The sequence below is a fragment of the Columba livia genome, chromosome 7, assembly GCF_036013475.1.
Source record: "Columba livia isolate bColLiv1 breed racing homer chromosome 7, bColLiv1.pat.W.v2, whole genome shotgun sequence".
NCBI classification, from domain to species: Eukaryota; Metazoa; Chordata; class Aves; order Columbiformes; family Columbidae; genus Columba; species Columba livia.
In genome coordinates, this window is record NC_088608.1 from 6,046,318 (window position 1) to 6,066,872 (window position 20,555).

Sequence of the window (20,555 nt, forward strand, 5' to 3'; positions counted from 1 at the left end):
CTCCCTGGGCATTCTGGTCCAGGCCCTGTCACCCTCACTGAGAAGAAGTTTCTTCTCAAATTTAAGTGGAACCTCTTGTGTTCCAGTTTGTACCCACTGCCCCTTGTCCTATCATTGGTTGTCACCAAGAAGAGCCTGGCTCCATCCTCGTGACATTCACCCTTTATATATTGATAACCATTAATGAGGTCACCCCTCAGTCTCCTCCAGCTCCAGAGCCCCAGCTCCCTCAGCCTTTCCTCACACGGGAGATGCTCCACTCCCTCCAGCATCTTTGTTGCCCTGCGCTGGACTCTCTCCAGCAGTTCCCTGTCCTTCTGGAACTGAGGGGCCACAACTGAACACAATATTCCAGGTGTGGTCTCACCAGGGCAGAGTAGAGGGGCAGGAGAACCTCTCTGACCTACTGACCACCCCCCTTCTAATACAGCCCAGGATGCCATTGGCCTTCGTGGCCACAAGGGCCCAGTGCTGGCTCGTGGTCATCCTGCTGTCCCCGGGACCCCTAAGTTCCTTTCCCCTACACTGATTTTTGCCTCTTGTCCTTCCTCTGAGAAGAGCTGGGGAAGATCGCTATTAGGTTCAGTCCCCCGCACCCACCCATCTCTTCTCCAGGCCAGGCAATGCCACCACCCCAGCCTCTCCTCACAGGTGAAGAGATGCTCTTGTCCATCTCAGCAGCCCACCACAGAAAACTCTCATTTTTGGGGATGTCTCCAGTCTGTTAAGATCCCTCTGAGCCACCCACGCAGCCCTTGCCACCTCAGCTGGACCACAGGAATTTGGTGGGGTCTGCCTTGACAGCCACGCTCTTATTGAACCGAACATCGCCCAGGGTTGTCACCCAACTCAGAGACCCTCCCGGCAGGGGTGACTGTCCCAGCCAAGCAGGACTTGCCCTTCACAGGCCAGCGCTGGCTGCTCCAGTGACCTCCTTGTCCTTCACATGTCTGGGCACTGTCACATCCACAGAGACTTGTTCCAGTTTCCTCAGGCTCTGGGGCGAGCCCTGTAACTCCATAGCTCCCCCTTCTCACCTTTTTAAGCGATTTCACATGCAGGAAGTGCCATTAAAATCTGATATTTTGGCTAAAACGCCTGGATGGGGTTTTTTTCAGTTTTCTTCTTTTATACTGAAATTTCCTTCTCATTTTTCTTCCTGGTATCACCTATTGCATTAGAGCTTAAGGGAAAGTTTAATAAGCAAAAAGAAAACAAATTCACTGCATATTATTTCATTAGTTCCAGAACCAACCTCACTAATTCCTCTGCCCCTTCTATTTACATTCTGTATTTGCAGGCACCTACTCTGTCCTTTGCTTTAACGGTTGTTAAGCCATGCCATGCATATTTAACTCTTAATCATTTCTCATTAGTTCATCCTTCCAATTCCTGGCTCGGTTTTGTGAATATTAACGAGTTTGTTAAGAGCTCTGTGTGTCTATGGGCCTCAGTGCTGCTTTTATGGAAACAGAGGGAAAATTTCCATTCAAGGGACCAGGCAGCCCCTGGTACAACTGTGACATCTCAGAATATGAAGGAGAATAACGTCAGCCTTTCTCACCTCTACTCTCAGCATTTCTGTCAATCCTCTGAGCCCCAGCCACCAATCCCCCAGATATTTCCAGTTGTGGGGATTGTCTTTTATTACTGAAGAAATAAAGTAACTTATTCTCGCAATAAACAGGAGATGCAAAAGAGCAAATTATAGAAAGAAGAAAGAAATATTTTAGGTGGGCGCTGGAACAGACAGGTTGTTATGCAACTGCTTGGTTAACAGCAGAAATATTGATCAATAGCACGGAGTAATACTAAAATAAGTGTTTTTTCTCATAGAGAGGTACAGCTAAGCAAAGAAATTTACAGCAAACTTTAAAAGAAAATACAACGTAGTGATAGCTACCATGGAGTTAAGAAGTATTGCACGAAACAGGAGAAACACAAAGCTGCTCACGTTTTCAACCAAATCTCTGGATTCTGTTCTCATTTTACATTATTTCTTTAACAGTTTCTCTACTGTGCTTTTCTTTAGTAGGCTGAGAAAATAAACATCTTTTTTGACCTAACCGAACACTTTAACAGCTTTTCTTCTGGCAAAATATCAGATTTCATTCCCAAATTGAAAAAGTCAAATGAGGAAATCTTTTATCCACACTCAATTTTGTTTTCTCACCAAGTAAATCACTAACCAACGCTGATTAGATAGAAGAAAGTCCACGAAGATGCTCAATTATCTATTAGCATTTAAATACTACGCTTTAAATACTATGCAGCACTAAATCACAGGAGGAAATGTCAGCTAAAACAAATGCAACCTAGGGAGGGATGTCTTCAGCTTGGAAAAAGTTTCTATCGGTTATTACCATAGGTCACCTTCAACTTCTGTATTACTGAAAACACTTATTTTTATGCAGAGTCCTGTCTGACAGAGGGGGTTGTATTTTCCTTTAGGATAGAAAACAAATGGTACTGAAACTCCTGCAAGTCCCTAAGCTCATTCATTATGTCGAGAGAACGAGAATATTAGCGAAGGAAACAAAGCGTCTGAAGAAGAAAATGGAGGTGGTTACGGTAGGAAACTATTATTAGTGTGTTCCTCATCCTCCCAGTGCTCCCCAGGCAGGAGGGGGACACGGATCCTTGAGCAGAATCCCGGGGCTGCTGCTCTCTCATGGATTAAAAAGAGGCAAATAAGAGAAACCCTGATCTTCTGTTGCAAATAAATCAAACAGGGATGGCTTGCAGGAGTTATTTTTCAGATCCAGCTGTAGGACATCTTCATTGCCGTGCCTTAAAAACACAGCCTTTCATTGGCCATAAGACGTGGGCTCAAATCTTTGAGGCTGCCCTAGACTTCAAAACAAGTGAGCCCTTCAGAGATTTACATCTGCCCATTCGTCCTCTGGAACCATCGTCATTATTAGAAAAGAGCTTCCCAAAGAGCTGAGTAACGTCCGCCCTCATTGAAAAACATGGGTTTAGCCATTGTTTTAATACAGAGTCTAAACATTTTTTATCATGCGATACATACAAATATACACCCTTCTGATTACTCTGAACTAAAGAAAAGCACAAGAAAAAAAAATAACTGATACAACTCAGAGAAACTCCACTGAAATAAGTGAAACTTTTCCAAGCTTAGGAGTGTATGATCATTTTAAGGGCATGGAGGGTTCAGTCCACCTTGTTTCATTGCTCAGAAACCCACACGATCAGTTGGGAACACCATGGGGTATAGCGGTTCACGACACTTCATCCCTGCTCCCAGATCTGGAGAAACCTGCTGCCAGTTGGTCACAAAATTCCCCTGGTTCTGCTGGATTTGCACATCCTGGAGCAATGGATTAGCTAATTAAATTAAATGGCTCGCTAACATTGTTATCAAGGTTATTGTTAAGTGTTGGATGAGGTGGTTCAGATGAAAAAAAGAAGACTCAAACCCTACCAAAAACTCACATCAGGCGTTTCTGGCATCCTCAGCAAACAACTCGTTTGTGTGCATTTGTGTCTCTGCATTAATGTAAGAAAGAAAGAAAAGGGCTAATAAATAGAACATAGGTCTATCCACAGATTTCAAATGTTTTTTAAAGTATTAAGTCACTTAGTTTCATAACAACCTGTAAGGCAAATATTATCCCTGTTATCCCTATTTGACAGATGGCTGAACTGAGCAGGGGTTTGGAGCAGCTCCCAAGGACTAAACAGACAAGGAATCAACAGACTGGGAAAGACGGGAGCTTTAAAAACATGAACAGCACAGAGAAGAAGAATTATACATTATTTTCCAAACTAAAAGGAGTAGGAGGAACTCAAAAATACAAGCAGGGAACAAGTTTTAAAAGCAGAAGGAAATATTAATAATACAGTTTGAGGCTGATGTGCACCCTTTTAAAAGATCAGCACTTCACAAAATAAGTCTTTGTCAGATCTGCACCTTACAGAACAGCAGAGGAAGGGCGATGAGGATGAGAGGCAGGCAGGAGATTGTGGGACAGCCTGCCTTTACACACGCAAATCCGTTATAAGTTAATAAGACATTGTCTTTAGAACAGAAATGACCTACAGACTATATGGTGACACATACGGAAATTTTTACCTAATGCATTTTAATCATGGAGTTCATTGCCAAGAATTCTGTGGAAACCAAAAGCATAAATGGATTTTAAAAGGCATTAGGCAGATTAATCAGGGCCTTAAACTGCTTCTTGCCTGGGCTGAATAAATATGCCAAGAGTATGTTCACTTAGGTTCCTCCTGCTTTTTTTACTAAGCATCTCGCTCCTGGGAATTGCTGGAGACAGCCCTGAACTTCAGTCCAGCCGTTTTTATGTTGTTATCAAAGAAGGACGAGCGAAATCCTGCCCCCCGAAGACAGCGGGTATTCTGCCATTGCCATCGCTGCATCCAGCACCTCATCCCAAATGTTCACCCCATATGTTACAGGAACAGCCATGTGAGAGCCACAAGGCAGTCGCAGTCTCCTGAGAAAGACAGCATTACCTAGACCTTCCAAAATCTGTATTTCAACACTACTCACCTCCCAAGGAAGCAATAAAGTAACACCTCGGCATATTTCCGCCCAAGTTTTAAATGTTTGGGATAATTTGCATAAGAAACCAAATCTTATTATCAATAATCCACTGAGATATTTGCTGTGAAAAGGTTTGTTTTCATAGTAAATTAATATTCAAAGTAACCGGTTTAGGTGGCCTAAATGATTGTGCATTTGGCAGAACAGTCACGAACAAACAAATTCCACCTTGGGCTGTGTGAGCTGTGCTGGGTAACAAGGCATCATCGGTCATCCAGGAATGACAAACTCGCCCAAACAATTAACAGGATGTAATCTCCATTCACCCCTCATGCCAGACCTAAGACGATTACCCCTTGAAACCCCATTTTTCAAAAATATTCTCTTAATATAATCGGTTTGTTACATCCCCACTTGCTGAGGGATGTAATGTAGGTAATGTGCAGGTGGTAAAATGCTTGTTGTGCAGAGGGGAAGGCCCTGCGTTCAGCAACGAATGAAGTTTCCACATTGGATTTAGTTATTTCTACTATAAATGATGATCTCCCCTTGCAGAATAAAACTTCTGTTTATGTAAATCACCGTGTCAGGGAACATGCATCGCAATCATTCAGCTTTCAGTAGAATAATTGGATGCGGGGGTTTTCATCATGCTCGTGTAAGAGATCCAGAAGATATTCCTCAACAGCACAGAAGTAACTCCAGGGAGCACAGTTATCATGATTATCATCAGGCAATTATTGTTTAGTTACTGAAGGATAAGAGACCTTGAGTTGCATTACTTGCATCATAACACCGACATTTAAAGTTCAATTATCTCATAATACCTGCTTGTTTATCCCGTTTTACTGTTTAACTTCGTAGTGGGCATAAAGGGAGAAAAGCAACGATAAACACACACAAAGGGCAAAGAGGAATAAGAATGTACACGGAAAGAAAATAAGAAATTAAAATTTAAAAAAATCAGTCTTTAGAGAAAGCTACCTAAAGCTCTTTTTGGAGAGCTTCTACAACATTTTCCCTGGATTCTAACTTAATAAACACTTAAAACACAAAAAGTACTTGTAATCACAGAACTAATCCCACCGTGAAGCCGTGAGGCCTTGATCCAGCAAAGCGCTGTTCATTCTGACTCACTCCAGCAAAGCACTTAACTCCTGCTTACTTCCAAGCACTTGAGAATCCCTCTTTGGCCTCAGTAAGATTTAAGCATGATTAAAACCAAGCGTATCTTTAACCTGCCCTGGGATCTGAGGTTCAAGCAACAAGAGTTTAACTCTATATTTTGTCTATGAGGAAGGAAAAATAATATTTCTATGAAATACAATTGTAGAAAAATATTCTAAAGCATTCTGAGGAAGGTAAAATCCTCTAAGAAACATGTCACTTGATGCATACATTACCATGCACTGCTGTAAATCAAATGCACATTTGGTATTACATAAAGTGTATTGTCTACTGTTGTGTGGTGGGCACCAAAATAGATTGAGACAGGCCAGAGAAAACACAGATATACAAGCAGGAAAGTATGGGCAATTCATTACATTTACTGAATCTTTAAGAAACACTATGAGGATCTGGTTGTCTTTGTCAATTTCTTCCATAAGGATGCAAAGAAATAAACTAAAAATAGGGAAGGCATAAGTCTTTGGATATGTGTAACTATGTTAACCTCACCAATTTAAAAGTCACAGCTTTTAATCAAGTCTTTTATTATCTTGCAATGCTATATGTCACCCAACACTTCAGATGTGTATCTAATGATAAATTAACATCAGTTGTTATATATAATGATCTTAATTGAGTTTAGTACAATGTTTTAAGTCTAAAAGATCGTCTCCAGGTAATGCTTTTTTGTGCTGGTTAACCTCACCACAATAAAGGCAAGAAGAACTGGGGTTGAAGGGGAAGAAAAATATTGGTGACGTAAACCTGAAAGCAAGAAAGGCAGGAAAGCACCCTGTTTCCCCAAAAATAAGACAGGGTCTAATACAATTCTTGCTCCAAAAGATGCTTATTTTTCACATGTGTAGCTGTCCATACGCTATTTAAATTTACTTTTTTAATGAACTGTAACTAGGGCTTATTTTTGGAGTAGAGCATAGATATATCCTGAAAAATCGTGCTAGGGCTTATTTTTGGGGTAGGTCTTATTTTTGGGAAAACAGGGTAAATAAGTCAGGACACTGAAGGCCTGGCTATTCCTCTTGGTATTTGTGGCAGCCACATGGATCATTCATTTTGCAGTTCGCTATTGCTAATCAGACGTTCAAAGGATTCACGGAGGTTTTTTTCCCCAAAACTGGCTCGTTTGCTGTGGACCGCACTGCACTCCCAGCAGCCGCACAGGCTGCTCCCTGGGCTCACAGGCAGCAACAGGCTAGGGAGCTGTTTACACGGCTTTTAAAACTAAAAGGCAGCCTTGCCACATTCAGTGACCTCTAAAGCGAGTAGAATTGCAAATGGCAAAGACTGAATTTAATTCAGTACCCAGGATGCCACTAATGTTTTACACGCATGATCAATGAGCAGAACTGGGATGTGAAAAGCGCTCAATATTCAGGGCAATGAAATTCTCTAACCCTAATTTCAAAGATAAAATACCATTTTCACTTTGACAAGGCTGTTTTGGGTGTTTTCCAAGAATAGTGATGTACAAAAAGCTCATTAGAAACTTTAAACCGAATGAACAGCCACTGTCCTTTGTCAGGGCCAGAATTACTTAGGGTGTAATTGGTTATGTCCATATGACTTATTGGCTGGGGTGCACATAACACAACGAGCTATCCATGCCAAATCATCCTGAATAGTTTGCCACATAGTTATTGTAACCTTCATACTTCTCCCACCCCTACAGTTTGTTACTGCCATTCGAGGTTCTCAGCTGCATTTAGACTTGCTGGTTTTGTCTGATTAAGTCCTATGGAAAAACACTTTGCAGTTCAAATTCTACAGAGACACGGAAGCATCAGGCACAGATAAGTATTTAACAGAGCTGCAGGGACACTTCAAATACAGATCACACACTCTCTCCAGAAGGGATCATTAAAATCACGCAATTAGACGGACGGTGTGTGATAGCACATGTTAGGGCAGGGAAGATGAATTCCAGTCCTTCCTCCACGTATCCTCCACCTCCATCACGTGCTCACTTCAGGTTTCTGGCCCTTAAGACAAGAGCTGTAGAGCAGGTAATAAAACCAGGTGTCATAACCAGCAACATTTATATCATTCTCTGTCTTAAAACCAGCAGGAGGTCTTAGTGGCCTGTGCTCAGGTCCACTCTAAGTACTGACCTATCAAATCTATTTGTAGCGTATCCATCCATTCTGATAAATCCAAACCATATTTAACCTAAGATCAAACTTCTACACTTCTGCAGATAAGGCCAAATAACAGATTCAAAAGCAGTTATTTCCACAGAGAAGATCCTTTCTCAATAATCAAGAAGAATCATTCACACAGGACAGTCATGGATGCATTAGGGCGAACAGACCAGATAAAGAGAAAAATGTTGTGCTGCATCAAGGAATAAATTACATCCCTGCTGGCACTGAGTCACATCTTGCAGAATTTCTTCCACTAATTTTTACTTTGAGCCAACTCACTTTAAGAAATCACACATTATTTTAATTTTCCATCTATTTTTATGCAAATACTTATTATTCTAAACATACAGTAGAGGATTTTCTAGGGGGGTTATCTAGTTGCAGTAAAGACTATTTTTCCAAACAATTTCATTTTTCCTTTAAAAGTCCATCTTTAAATTCCATTTTTATCACTACAATTCCATTGAACGTTAACAAGTGTGCTGACCGTTGGCTTTCCACCATTACCTTGCAAGAAAAACGCCCTTTCTCTATCCAGATAAAAACCTCTTTCCCCTTGACATTATCCTTTTCTACATCACAATATCCTGCAACATAGAAGAAGATGCAACACATGCTGTTTTCTCAGAGATCTGTTACCACAACTACATATTAATCAAAACTTTCTGGGACAGTATTCCCTTCCTTAGAAGATTCACACTCTGCAAAGGTTGTGCTCTTCACTGATAAGACAGATGCTCGTACATCTGGGAGCACTGGTGATGTGGAAAGGGAATCTGTGCAATTACAAAGCAAGAACCGAGGTTCAGGTGACTCACGTTTTGGAGGAGTGAACGGGGCAGTTTTGGGTTTTGTTTCTTTTTTTCTGGTTTCACTATGCACTTTCTCTGGCCTATACGTTTTTCCCTTTGGCTCAAACTCCAGACAGGGAAAATATGATATAAATTTATTGGAACTCATGGTATTTTCACACATGGCAGGCGGTGCAATCATTATCTCCTGAACTCAGGATATCATTATGCTAAAACTGGAACTGAAAACTACTTGTTTATTCTGAAAATTGCCTTCTACAAACAGAAACAGAAGTTTAGACAACAAAGACAGGTGGTAAATTAATCCAAATTATAACAGGAGAATTAGACGAGGCTCCTGAGCAAGAACAAGTCAAACCAGACCTAGAGCCATTCAGATGCTTGCGAGCAGGTACAAAAATTTGGTTGCCAAGTACTAGAACAGCAGAAGGGACTGTGATCTCGCATCATGCAGTGACACAAGGATTCATGAGCTTCTTACCTATTAATTAAAGCTCCCCATCCTGCTCTGACACACCACAATACTGTTGCAGGGAATCCAGTGTATTAGGGATGCGATGCAAAGATTACACGCGAATGTATGCAAAGATGACCTGCAAAGCTCACATCTTGCATGATATCCAACAGCCACGAGACTGAATTTATTCCTGAATACTCATTTGCTTTTGTGCACAAGTTGCAATGTATGTGAGAAGATCCACATCTTGCCCATTTTAATGTCTGTGCTAGAGCACTGGCAACGGAGTTTGTAAACCCTGTCCACATGCAAGCTCTTACATCTTGTCTAAAATACGTCCATGCTGATTTAAACACTCGGGTTTATTTTCTGTCGTCGTTCATAACATTAAAACTCCATTGCTCAAATGTTTGCAGGATATAAAACTCTAAGACGGGGAAATATTGTCAATTCGTTTGCAAATTCAAGATGACATTCACGGCAAAAAAAAAAAATGTATCACTTACATTCACCCAGCTATTTCTCTAATGATTTTTACTGCCTTCTGAATCCCTAATTAGGAAGACATATCTGATAGTTAAATGCTGCAGGACATTACGTAAGAATTATCATCTCCTAGTATTTTGTCAAAAGTATAATTGCAAGTACATTATGTGGAAGAAACGCTGGTTTTTCAGCTAGTTATGCCTGTGGATATATTTACCTTATGTCTCTAATTAAATTTGTAAATGCAGGTGTGGTTTGACCATCAAGATTAATTTGCATATTTCATTGACTTGCAAACAGAGAGCAATGTAATGTTTGTTTGTTCTTACTCTGTTCGTGGCTGCTCTCTGGTTTTGGCACGGCTGGAGACACCAGGCTGTCACCAGGACACCCAAAAATCAATCTCGGTGACAAGCTCCAAAGAAACTTTATCCCAACCAGAACTGTTTAGTAGAAAAACCAGCTAGAAACGGGGTTTATCAAAAAATATTCAGCACTCCAGTGTTATAAAGCAGAGGTTCGGGCACCAGGTGGGGACATTATAGCGGCATGACCACCCAAGGATGATGCACAACAAGCTCCCAAGGCCGTTCCGGGGTGTCCCCAGCAGAAAGTCACTCACCGAGGGCAGGGAAGGGCTCGGTCGGTGCTCTCCGGGCCGGGCTCTGCTCACCCCCGCTGCTCCCACCCCAGCTCCAGGGGCTCCGGGGGTCCCCGTTCACCAGCTCAGCCGGGCCGAGCGCGGCCATGACGGGCCGGGCCAGCAGCTTCTCTGCGCCGGGGCCCCTCATGGGCCGAGCGCCCTGTCTGTCAAGCGGGGTCCCGCCCTCCTGCTGCCCCGGCCGCGGGTGACCTGAGGAGACACCGAGCCCGGGGGGGACAGGGGGACAAAAGGGGATAAAGAGCCGTCAACGGCCCCATTGACAGCTCAGAACCTCATCAGGCGGTGTGCAACTTTGCTGAACTTTGCTTATTGACACACTCCAGTAGCATTTGTGGTTAAAAGCTGCCTGTTACGCACATGGGTATGGGAAAACTCCCAACATGCAGTTTTGGCCCCTGGATCAAGACAATGTCACCTCAAATGTTTATTTTGCCTATACATGCAGCAAAAATATTCAGGTTCATGCATTGGTTACATAAGAGAGAATCACAGGATCATTTTGATTGGAAAAGACGCACAAGATCATCAAGTCCAACCATAACCTAACTCCAGCACTAAACCATGTCCCTAAGAACCTCGTCTAAACGCCTTTTAAACCCCTCCAGGGATGGTGACTCCACCACTGCCCTGGGCAGCCTGTTCCAATGCCCGATAACCCTTTACACGAAGGTTTTTTTCCTAATATCTAATCTAAGCCTCCTCTGGCAAAACTTGAGGCCATTTCTTCTCATCCTATCACTTGCTACTTGGGAGAAGAGACCAACCCCCTCCATGCTCCAACCTCCTTTCAGGTGCTTGTAGACAGTGATCAGGTCTCCCCTCAGCTCCTGTTTTCCAGGCTGAACCCCCCAGTTCCCTCAACCGCTCCTCATCACACTTGTGCTCCAGCCCCTCACCAGCTTTGTCGCCTCCTCTGCACTCTCTCCAGCACCTCAATGTCCTTCTTATGACGTGGGACCCAAAACTGAACACAGGATTCAAGGTGGGGCCTCACCAGTGCCTTACTAGGACACGCTATTAAAATTTAAAAAAATAATAAAATAAAATAAAAAATATGAAAAGTTTAGTTACATGGTTTCCAGCAGCTCAAAATACTTTTGCAGGACAGTGTTCAAAATGGGTGTGACCACAAAAGTGTTCCTGTGAACAATCAGCACTCCATTCCTAGTGCTTTTCTCCAGCAATATCTTTTCGGCTGGCAGGTTTCTTTTTTAATACAGCAACTACTCACACTATGGGATTTAAAACTAATCAGTTTGCAAGCTGTTCTTAAACATCTACACTCCTGTGAGACTAAAAATAATGTTCAACCATACATTCTCCATCTACATGGTATCATTTTCTAATTATGTTTCGCCACAAGGGCATAAAGATCCTGATATCCTACCTTTAACACTGCAAACGTGGGCAAAACTCTGTCATGTCAGTATTTGGGATCACTTAGTGTTAAATTTTCTTCTGTTCTGACGTTCTGTTCTGCGTAAATTGTCTCTACACTTCACTCCAGAGCCTTTCTACCAATTACTTGATGATCGCTCTTTCCCATGTGGCAAGTTAATGTGAAACTGATCTGAATAAAACTGAAACAGAACCCGTCTTTGGGTTTTCCAGTTAAAAAATACTATTTTGAAAAAGAAAAATACACTGATTAAAAAAATAATAATAATCAATCAAATGAGAGATGAAAGTGTTCATTGAATTGTAATTACTACAGCTGTGGCTTTGGAAAAAGTCAGCTTTGGGGGAAGAGATGTAAAAATAAGAAAAATTTAAATCCACAAAAGTACATTTGTCTGTTGGAAAGAAGAAAAACCACAAAACCAAAATAACTTATGTCCTATTAGGAAACAGCCATTCCATCCTTTTTCCTGAAAGCCAGGGTGCAACAATAAAATCAAATGTGCACTGTTTTAGCTGCTTGCACTGTTTGCTTCGGGCTTATGCCCCCCCTTTGCTGAATTTCACAGTATCACAGTACATTTGGGATTGGAAGGCACCCCAAAAGATCATCTAGTCCAATCCCCCTGCTGGAGCAGGAACGCCCAGGTGAGGTCGCACAGGAACATGTCCAGGCGGGTTTGAATGTCTCCAGAGAAGGAGACTCCACAACCTCCCTGGGCAGCCTGGGCCAGGCTCTGGCACCCTCACTGAGAAGAAGTTTCTTCTCAAATTTAAGCGGAACCTCTTGTGTTCCAGTTTGAACCCATTACCCCTTGTCCTACCATTGTTTGCCGCCGAGAAGAGCCTGGCTCCATCCTCATGGCACTCACCCTTTATATATTTATAAACATTAATAAGGTCCCCCCTTAGTCTCCTCTTCTCCAAACTAGAGAGACCCAGCTCCCTCAGCCTTTCTTCATAAGGGAGATGCTCCACTCCCTTAATCATCTTCGTTGCCCTACGCTGGACTCTCTCCAGCAGTTCCCTGTCCTTCTGGAACTGAGGGGCCCAGAACTGGACACAATATTCCAGATGTGGTCTCACCAGGGCGGAGTAGAGGGGAAGGAGAACCTCTCTCGATCTACTAACCACCCCCCTTCTAATACAGCCCAGGATGCCATTGGCCTTCCTGGCCACAAGGGCCCAGTGCTGGCTCATGGTCATCCTGTTGTCCACCAGGACCCCCAGGTCCCTTTCCCCTACACTGCTCTCTAATATGTAATTTCCCAACCTATACTGGAACCTGGGGTTGTTCCTGCCCAGATGCAGGACTCTACACTTGCCCGTGTTAAATTTCATTAGGTTATTCCCCGCCCAACTCTCCAGCCTGTCCAGGTCTCTGGATGGCAGCACAGCCTCTGGTGTGTCAGCCACCCCTCCCAGCTTAGTGTCATCAGCAAACTTGCTGATAGTACACTCTATTCCCTCGTCTAAATCGTTAATGAATATATTGAATAATATTGGCCCCAGCACTGACCCCTGGGGCACTCCACTAGATACTGGCCTCCAACTAGACTCCGCACCATTGACTACCACTAGTGTACAGAACCAGATGTGCATCCAGGACATAAATCAATATGCAACTTTCTCCAGGTCCCAATCACCCAGAATAATTGATCAGAGTTTGAGCATCAGGACTGTGCTCCAAGCAAACTATGGGGTCTCCTGCACCACGGCCATCCAGGGGCTCTGCAAAGAATATTGCAAATAAAGAGCTCAGGAGAGAGCTGTCAGCAGGAAAACAGTGATCTACCAATAAACGTGTAATCACATTAACTATTTAAAATACTGCGGTAAAGTACCTAAATAGCATATATTAATTATTTATAAACGATACTGTTTGATTTCACAAATACACACGCATACATACCCCTAGATATATACTTATATATACACATACGTATATGTACACATACACTCCTGTGCGTACGCACATGCAAGTACATACAGACTCTCTGTTAAAGGCAGGTGAAACTTGTGTGTCAGAAAAAGCACTTGTCCAAACTAAATGTGTTTGCTGAGTAAGTAGGATAAAATGTAGTTTTGCAAAATAGTTTGGTACAGGTGAATACATTCCCCAGTTAATATATATGTATATATATACACACTATATTTCTGCAATAAGAAGCCTATTAATCTGAGATGGGTACTGACATAGTCACAGCTACAGACTGTTCTCAAACAAGGTGCAAGTAGCAATCATTAAAAAGGATTTCTTTTATGACTGGGTGATGTTATTTAAAAGCTGAAAGTGAATAACAGAGGTATGATCTTAGTTCATGTGTCTTTACCAGGGAGTATTGTGGTTCACCCCCAAAAAACCCAACTGTCCAAATCACGGCAAGGCTTTTGCTCACTATGATCTTCATTTTTCATTCTCTGGTCAGATTACATGATTTGACAGAGGTGATTAATTCACACTAAACAGTTTACTCCAAGGGAGCCCAGCCCATGTCTTCCCCTCTGTGTATACCAGTTGAAAACATTGATTCATAAAAAGTTTCTGCGTACTTCACAGAAAAAATAGCACATTAATGAATGAACAATGTAGTTTTCCTTTTCATATACAAGACAGTAAAATTTCCCAGAGAAGGATTTTGGCCTCTGAAGTCTTTTCCAACCCAGTTGATTCTGTGATTCTGTGATTTAAACCTTATCGGGGTGGGAAAACCCCACTATGTCGCTCTGATTTAAAGAACTGGCTCGCATTCCCCAGACTACTCTGTTTCCACAGCCCTGTCCTTTCTGCCATTTGGAGAGGGTGGGTTTGTGATCACAGGCACTCGTTTGCAATCAGGATGAATGCTGACATTTACAGCGGCTCCTTAAAACAGCACGTGCCTTGAGAAGCAGCGTTTAAGTATGGGGGAAAACATGCTAGAAGAGTTCGTAGCCCAGCACAAAAGAGATCACATCGACACTATGGAAACTACAGTGACTCACTCTGCTTATAAGAAACTCAAGAATGACTTTCAACACAGGCTCTTAGGTTTATCAGAGCTTTTATGAGTTCCTACACAATGTTCCACCACCAATTTGAACTCCCTACAGGAGCTGAGATTTCCAGAAGTGAACACCAATGTTAATTCTGTTATGATTGAAGTACACAATAGCTCCCGAATAAAAATAAAACGAACAAACAAGACAAAACACCACATTTTCCTCATAGTTTAAAATACGTATTTTTAGATTCCTATATTTCAATATATGATTTCCTAGGAGGTGGTTAGTATTTTTTTCCCCTGGCTAAGTACAAAATGATATTAGCAGCTCTAGCAGAAAGCTCTGATAATTAGTTTGACAATTAAAAACACAAATATTAAACTGCTGAGGGAAGATTACCCAGGTCCAGTAATTTGCAGTTTTGTTTAGCAGGGCAGGATGCTTAAGGGCATTAAACAAACAGCATAAAATGTTCTGTGTAATGGCAGTGACATTTTCAGCTATCATTATTGTAAAAGGCAACAAAATACATATTGTCAGCTAACATACCTGCAGCAGCCTGTGTCCTCAAAACATGTGTGCACAGAAGCCATTTTTAGAATAATGCCGGATATTTAGGGCATGAGTTCCTTTACTTTAGAAAATTCAAACCCATACGTGGATCCTGAGTTTCTGACAGACAACTTTTTGGATTGTTGGGCTCACAACAATGCTCTAAAATAAGTGAAGGACAACTCCAAGGGCTGAAGAAGACCCATAGTCTTCTAGGGAAGCACCACATACCAAAATCCCTGGGTGCTCCCTTGCCAGCACCCATACTGACATACCCATCAAAACCAGTTTCAAACTGGTGTTTCCTTCCTTGGGCTTCCAGTTACTGAGAATTCCACGACCTGCAGTACCTTTGCAAGTGTTCCTTATGACTCTCTAGGAGAAAGTAATTCAAACTGATAAAAGGAAAGAGGTGAGATGCAGCCAGCAAGATCCAGAATCCCACCTGCCAACAGCTCATCTACAAAGACAGCCTAACCAATGGCTCCATCACGTTTGCCTCATGAAGAAATAATTTGCAAACAGCAGCAGAAGAAAGACTGCAGTTCCACAGGGGAAAAACAAAACAAGGAATTCAGCTAAGAACGTTGCACCTGAATGAAAAGATATTTCCTTTGTTTTCTCCATTTAGACAGAACTGGACAGTGTTGGACAGAAGAAAAACACTTGGTTCAGTCTCCAAAGAAAGGAAAGCAGGTCTGGCTTCCCAGGTTACATTTTTACCCAATCCAAAAAGGAACAGATATAATGTATTTTTTAGTCTCCTATATCACACAGTATCACAGTATGTTTGGGATTAGAAGGGACCTCAAAAGATCATCTAGTCCAATCCCCCTGCTGGAGCAGGAACGCCTAGGTGAGGTCGCACAGGAACATGTCCAGGCGGGTTTGAATGTCTGCACAGAAGGAGACTCCACAACCCCCCTGGGCAGCCTGGTCCAGGCTCTGCCACCCTTACTGAGAAGAAGTTTCTTCTCAAATTTAAGTGGAACCTCTTGTGTTCCAGCTTGATCCCATTACCCCTTGTCCTATCAATGTTTGCCACCGAGAAGAGCCTGGCTCCATCCTCATGGCACTCACCCTTTATATAAACATTAATAAGGTCACCCCTCAGTCTCCTCTTCTCCAAACTAAAGAGACCCAGCTCCTATATGTGCTACAGGAATGTAGCAATTTGCTGTAACTAATGTTAGGGACCAAAAATGCTTTTACAATTACTGTTTGGGGTCCAGCTGTTCATTCCTTGACTCAGTCCCTCTTTCCTCTGGTATATCTGGCAATCTTTTTGCAGCACTTTTAGTCTGCTGCTCGTTCTTCTTATACTGGCTTAATACACTTCATTTTCAGCGTGGTAGTACAGGGGTTTTTATATCCTTTGCTAGTGTTCTCTCTTTAAGTAGTGGTCCACATCTTCTGCTGCAGTCAATCAGTGCATCTCCCTCCCAGCATCACAGCAGCATTTTGCTTCACTCCACCTAAGGATCTGGTCCTTGGTTCTTATCTGATATAAAGTAATTCTCACTAAGACCTTCCTTGGCTAATGAAAACAATCTCATTTGTTTTGCACTATGAGATTCAGTTTCTTAAGTATCAGCTCAGCCCCAGAGAACCAGTTAAGGAAGGAATTGGGGAAGAGACATCAGAAACTCAAGGGAAAAAAAAGAAGAGGAATGAAAGAATAGAAAATAAAGTGTGAAAATAGCACAGACAAAGATATAAAGGGGCAAAGGCGGGGATGAGTCAGATGAGCTAGAAGAGAGAATATTATCTTGAAAATAATTAGAGGGCATTAAAGATTGGGAAAGGAGTACATTTTAAAGTTTCCTTTCTCGCTTCTGTTTTGGGAGATTTTTGGTTTGAAGAGAAAGAAAGAAAGAGATTAAGAGCAAGAAGAGATAATTGGAATGGCTGCCCAGGGAGGTGCTGGACTCACTGTCCCCGGAGGTTTTTAAACTGAGATTGGCCATGGCACTTAGTGCCATGATCTAGTCAATGGACTGGAGTTGGACCAAGGGTTGGACTTGATGATCTCTGAGGTCTTTTCCAACCCAGTCGATTCTGTGTGATTCTCTAAATAATGAGCCAAAGCTAACTTATATAATAAACTCAAGCCAATCACCAACCCAGCTAACTAGCTCATAGTTCATTTGGAGTCCTTTGTAAAACCACTGTATAATTAACAAGGGGCATTCAGGACATAGATTTCAGTTACCGAACTCTCAATTACCCTTGCGTTGACTATCTATCTATGTAGCAGACCACTGTGATATGAGAATATATAATGCCCGCTCTACAGCAGCTGATGCTAAAGCCAGCAGGATATCCCTCTTTGTGGGGCACATAGTCCTCATGCTTTCCATCCAGCATTAGCCTATTTAGACGTCAATAAAATGTTTAAAGATTTCATGTCTGCTTGTCAAGATATAGATTCCGAGGCCCAGCTTGCAAAGACCAGGTTCTTTCTGTATGTGAGGTGCTGTACACACAGAAGTTGTATCAATGGGATGATCCAAGGTTGCCTAATAATAATTACAATGAGTTGGTGGAAAAGCATGCAATGCACAAGTAAAATTGTGCCTTTCTAACACACCCTTTATGTCCAGCACATACTCTCAAAATAAGAGTATTCTGCTCCCTGAGAGTACTAAAATTTTCATAGGATGAGAATGACAATGTGCCAACCATACAGACCAGGATGCCAAAGGTGAGAAAAAGAGAAACAGTAATGGATTACAGACAGGAGGTGTGTGAACAGTGATCCCTCCAGCCCCTGATGGGATTTAAGTCATAGTAACACTCTTGCTCAAAGGTAATAAACTCTCCAAAGCAGGCACTCTGCATTCCTTCATTAAGAATAATAGTCTGAACACCTCAGGGACTATCTAGTACTAAGAAAACATTTATTAAAAAACCTATATTAAACTATGCAGACATCAGATTTTGTCCATTTTATAAGGAAAATTGAATTTTTTGAATGAAAATGCAAAGGATGCCAGCCTACCTAGACCAAGGTTTCAGTTCGGTATCTCCATCATAAATAACAGTTAGAAAAAAAGCCTTTGCTTTTCACTTAGGGTAAATGAGATATAGGCCTAAAAAGCAATTATTAGGCTCTCCAGCAAAATTCAAGACTCTGCTGTTGGGAACCGCAGGAAACAGTAACTCTATCTTCTGCATGTAAATGCTCGTGTTCATAATTCCAGAAGAAAAGAGAGGGAGTTCAGGTGATTTATACATTTTCCCCCTTCATTTGCAAGAGGTAAAGCCTTCATTCAGCTTCTTAAAATTCAGAGGGATTGTGAATGTTCTCCTGAGCCCTATGTCCCCGCTGTTTGTGATCAAGAGAGACAGCAGGAGGGTTGGAATTCTCCGAGTTCTTCCAAGAGTGAAGGTGTTACAAAGGAGGCCAAGAAGCTGCCTTCCCACTACAGTTTTCCTGCACTGAACCCAGAGTTGCAGCACATCTGTGAAATGTTTATTTGTTACTAAAATTCATCCTCACAGGCAAGTTTGTTTGCTTGATGTGTCACATCAAAATACACATGTAAATTTAACTAGGAAAACTGGTACAAAATGTGCTGTAAAGCACAACCAAAGCAGGTAGCAGGCCCTGTTGAGCAGCGTTCATTCACCCGCAGTGGTTTCTTCTGTCTTTCATCTCCTACTGAAGGGACAGAAAGGATTTTTGAGAAAATTATTAGCACAGATGGATGTTTCCCTCTCTTCCCTTCCTGAATCTCTAATCGTGCTTGGTGAAGTGGTATTTCCAATAGGCCAAATATCTCCCCAAAGTGTCTTCTGCTGCCCTGGTGTCTCATTTGTTTGTTCGGCCTTCACCTTGTTCCTTGTGTCTCATTTCCACACTTACCTTCTGTAGCCCGCAGAACACTCACCCTCTTTGCTAAACCCTGGAGCAATCTGACATTTTCAGCTATGAAGGCAGCCTTCAGATCCTTCTGCTCCTGAAACCGATACAGTTTTAGTGGTGTCATCTCCTTTTTTTCCCCCCGTCCTGATTTATTTTCCTCATTGATTTCATTCCTCCCTCCACTTCCATAGAACCTGCTATAAAATGGATGACATCCGTGGTTCCAAGTAATCCTCGATCACTTTGGCGCTTGCAAAGACAGTCACCTATTTGTCAGGATCACAAACCACCTCCTCTATTGGAAATACAAACTCACATTTCAGGCAAACGAAGTCTCCTCGCCCTTCACGGTAGCACCAGCTGCACAATATCCTGTAGCAGCCACAATAACTGATCGTTCTTTCTCCTTTCTTATCATTGACACAAAAATGTACTTACTGGAACTTAAACTCCTGATAGGGATATTCCTATTAATGACTCTATATTTATGGCTCAAATGTTTGCTGTTGCAGCATTTAAACCTGCTCGGTCTCTTCCTGCAGTAAGTCAGCAGACTCACTAAAGTAAAACTCAAATATTAGATCAAGCCCTCGTATCTCAGACAAAACTTTCACAGATCAAAGCTCAACTCCTAAGTTTGGTCAGAGGAGACCTGTTATCTTACTTGCACAAAATTAAACCTATCTCTAAAACAAAAGGTCAACATTTTAATCTGCAAAAATCCTATCGTTACCATCAAGAGTTGTGATTTTGGACTTGATGCAGGTTCCTTTGAATAATTCATAATTGATTTTATCATGAAAATTTATTTTTTCAAGGCTAGCGTATGCTCTAAGAAGTATCTGAATGACTCAGATCAGAAATTCAAGGTCTTTATGTAAGAATTGCATGTAAGAATTTAAAAAAACTACTATTACCGTTAAACTCCAAAGAGAATTCAGACAAGCAGAATGAATCCTGAGTCAAATTCATTTGAGCTGACACCTCCTCTCTTGCAAAAATAATTTTTGAAAGTATTCTATCCTCTTACTTCCACACTGTTAACTTGCAGAATGGTCATGTACCTTGTAAATCTCTATTAATTACAATCTACTTTAAATCACAGCAGTTTTGAGCCACCCAATTATCATTTTACTTCCTCATTACCAAAATGTGCTACCTGTATCTTAATTTATTATTCACATATGCACTCTGAAACATTGCTTATTCCCTTTGGAAGTCATCACCTTCATTGGGATAAACTCATCCATGATAGATAACAGCTCTGTGAGCATTTGGTAATCCAGACCAGATTATTAGATTAGGACTGAACGTGCATTAGTATAATAAGACAGAAATCTATTCCAAACAGAGTGCAAACAAGCCCTACTTTAGAAAATAAATGAATACAACTCATCTTTGAGTGCACCATTCAATAGAAAATAAAGATGTTCTGCTGAGAAAACATGGAGGAGAATGTGATTTGCGGAACGG

General features: G+C 41.8%; 1 long non-coding RNA gene across 2 annotated transcripts in view; it reads right to left on the reverse strand.

Annotated features, from left to right (window-relative positions):
- LOC110363608 (uncharacterized) overlaps positions 1 to 10,911 on the reverse strand; it is a 66,776-nt gene extending 55,865 nt beyond the window's left edge. For both annotated transcript variants that reach the window (XR_010473962.1, XR_002421814.2), the window contains exon 1: positions 10,238 to 10,911. This is a non-coding gene — a long non-coding RNA (uncharacterized LOC110363608). The remainder of the gene's footprint in view (positions 1 to 10,237) is intronic.
- Positions 10,912 to 20,555: the final 9,644 nt, after the last annotated feature.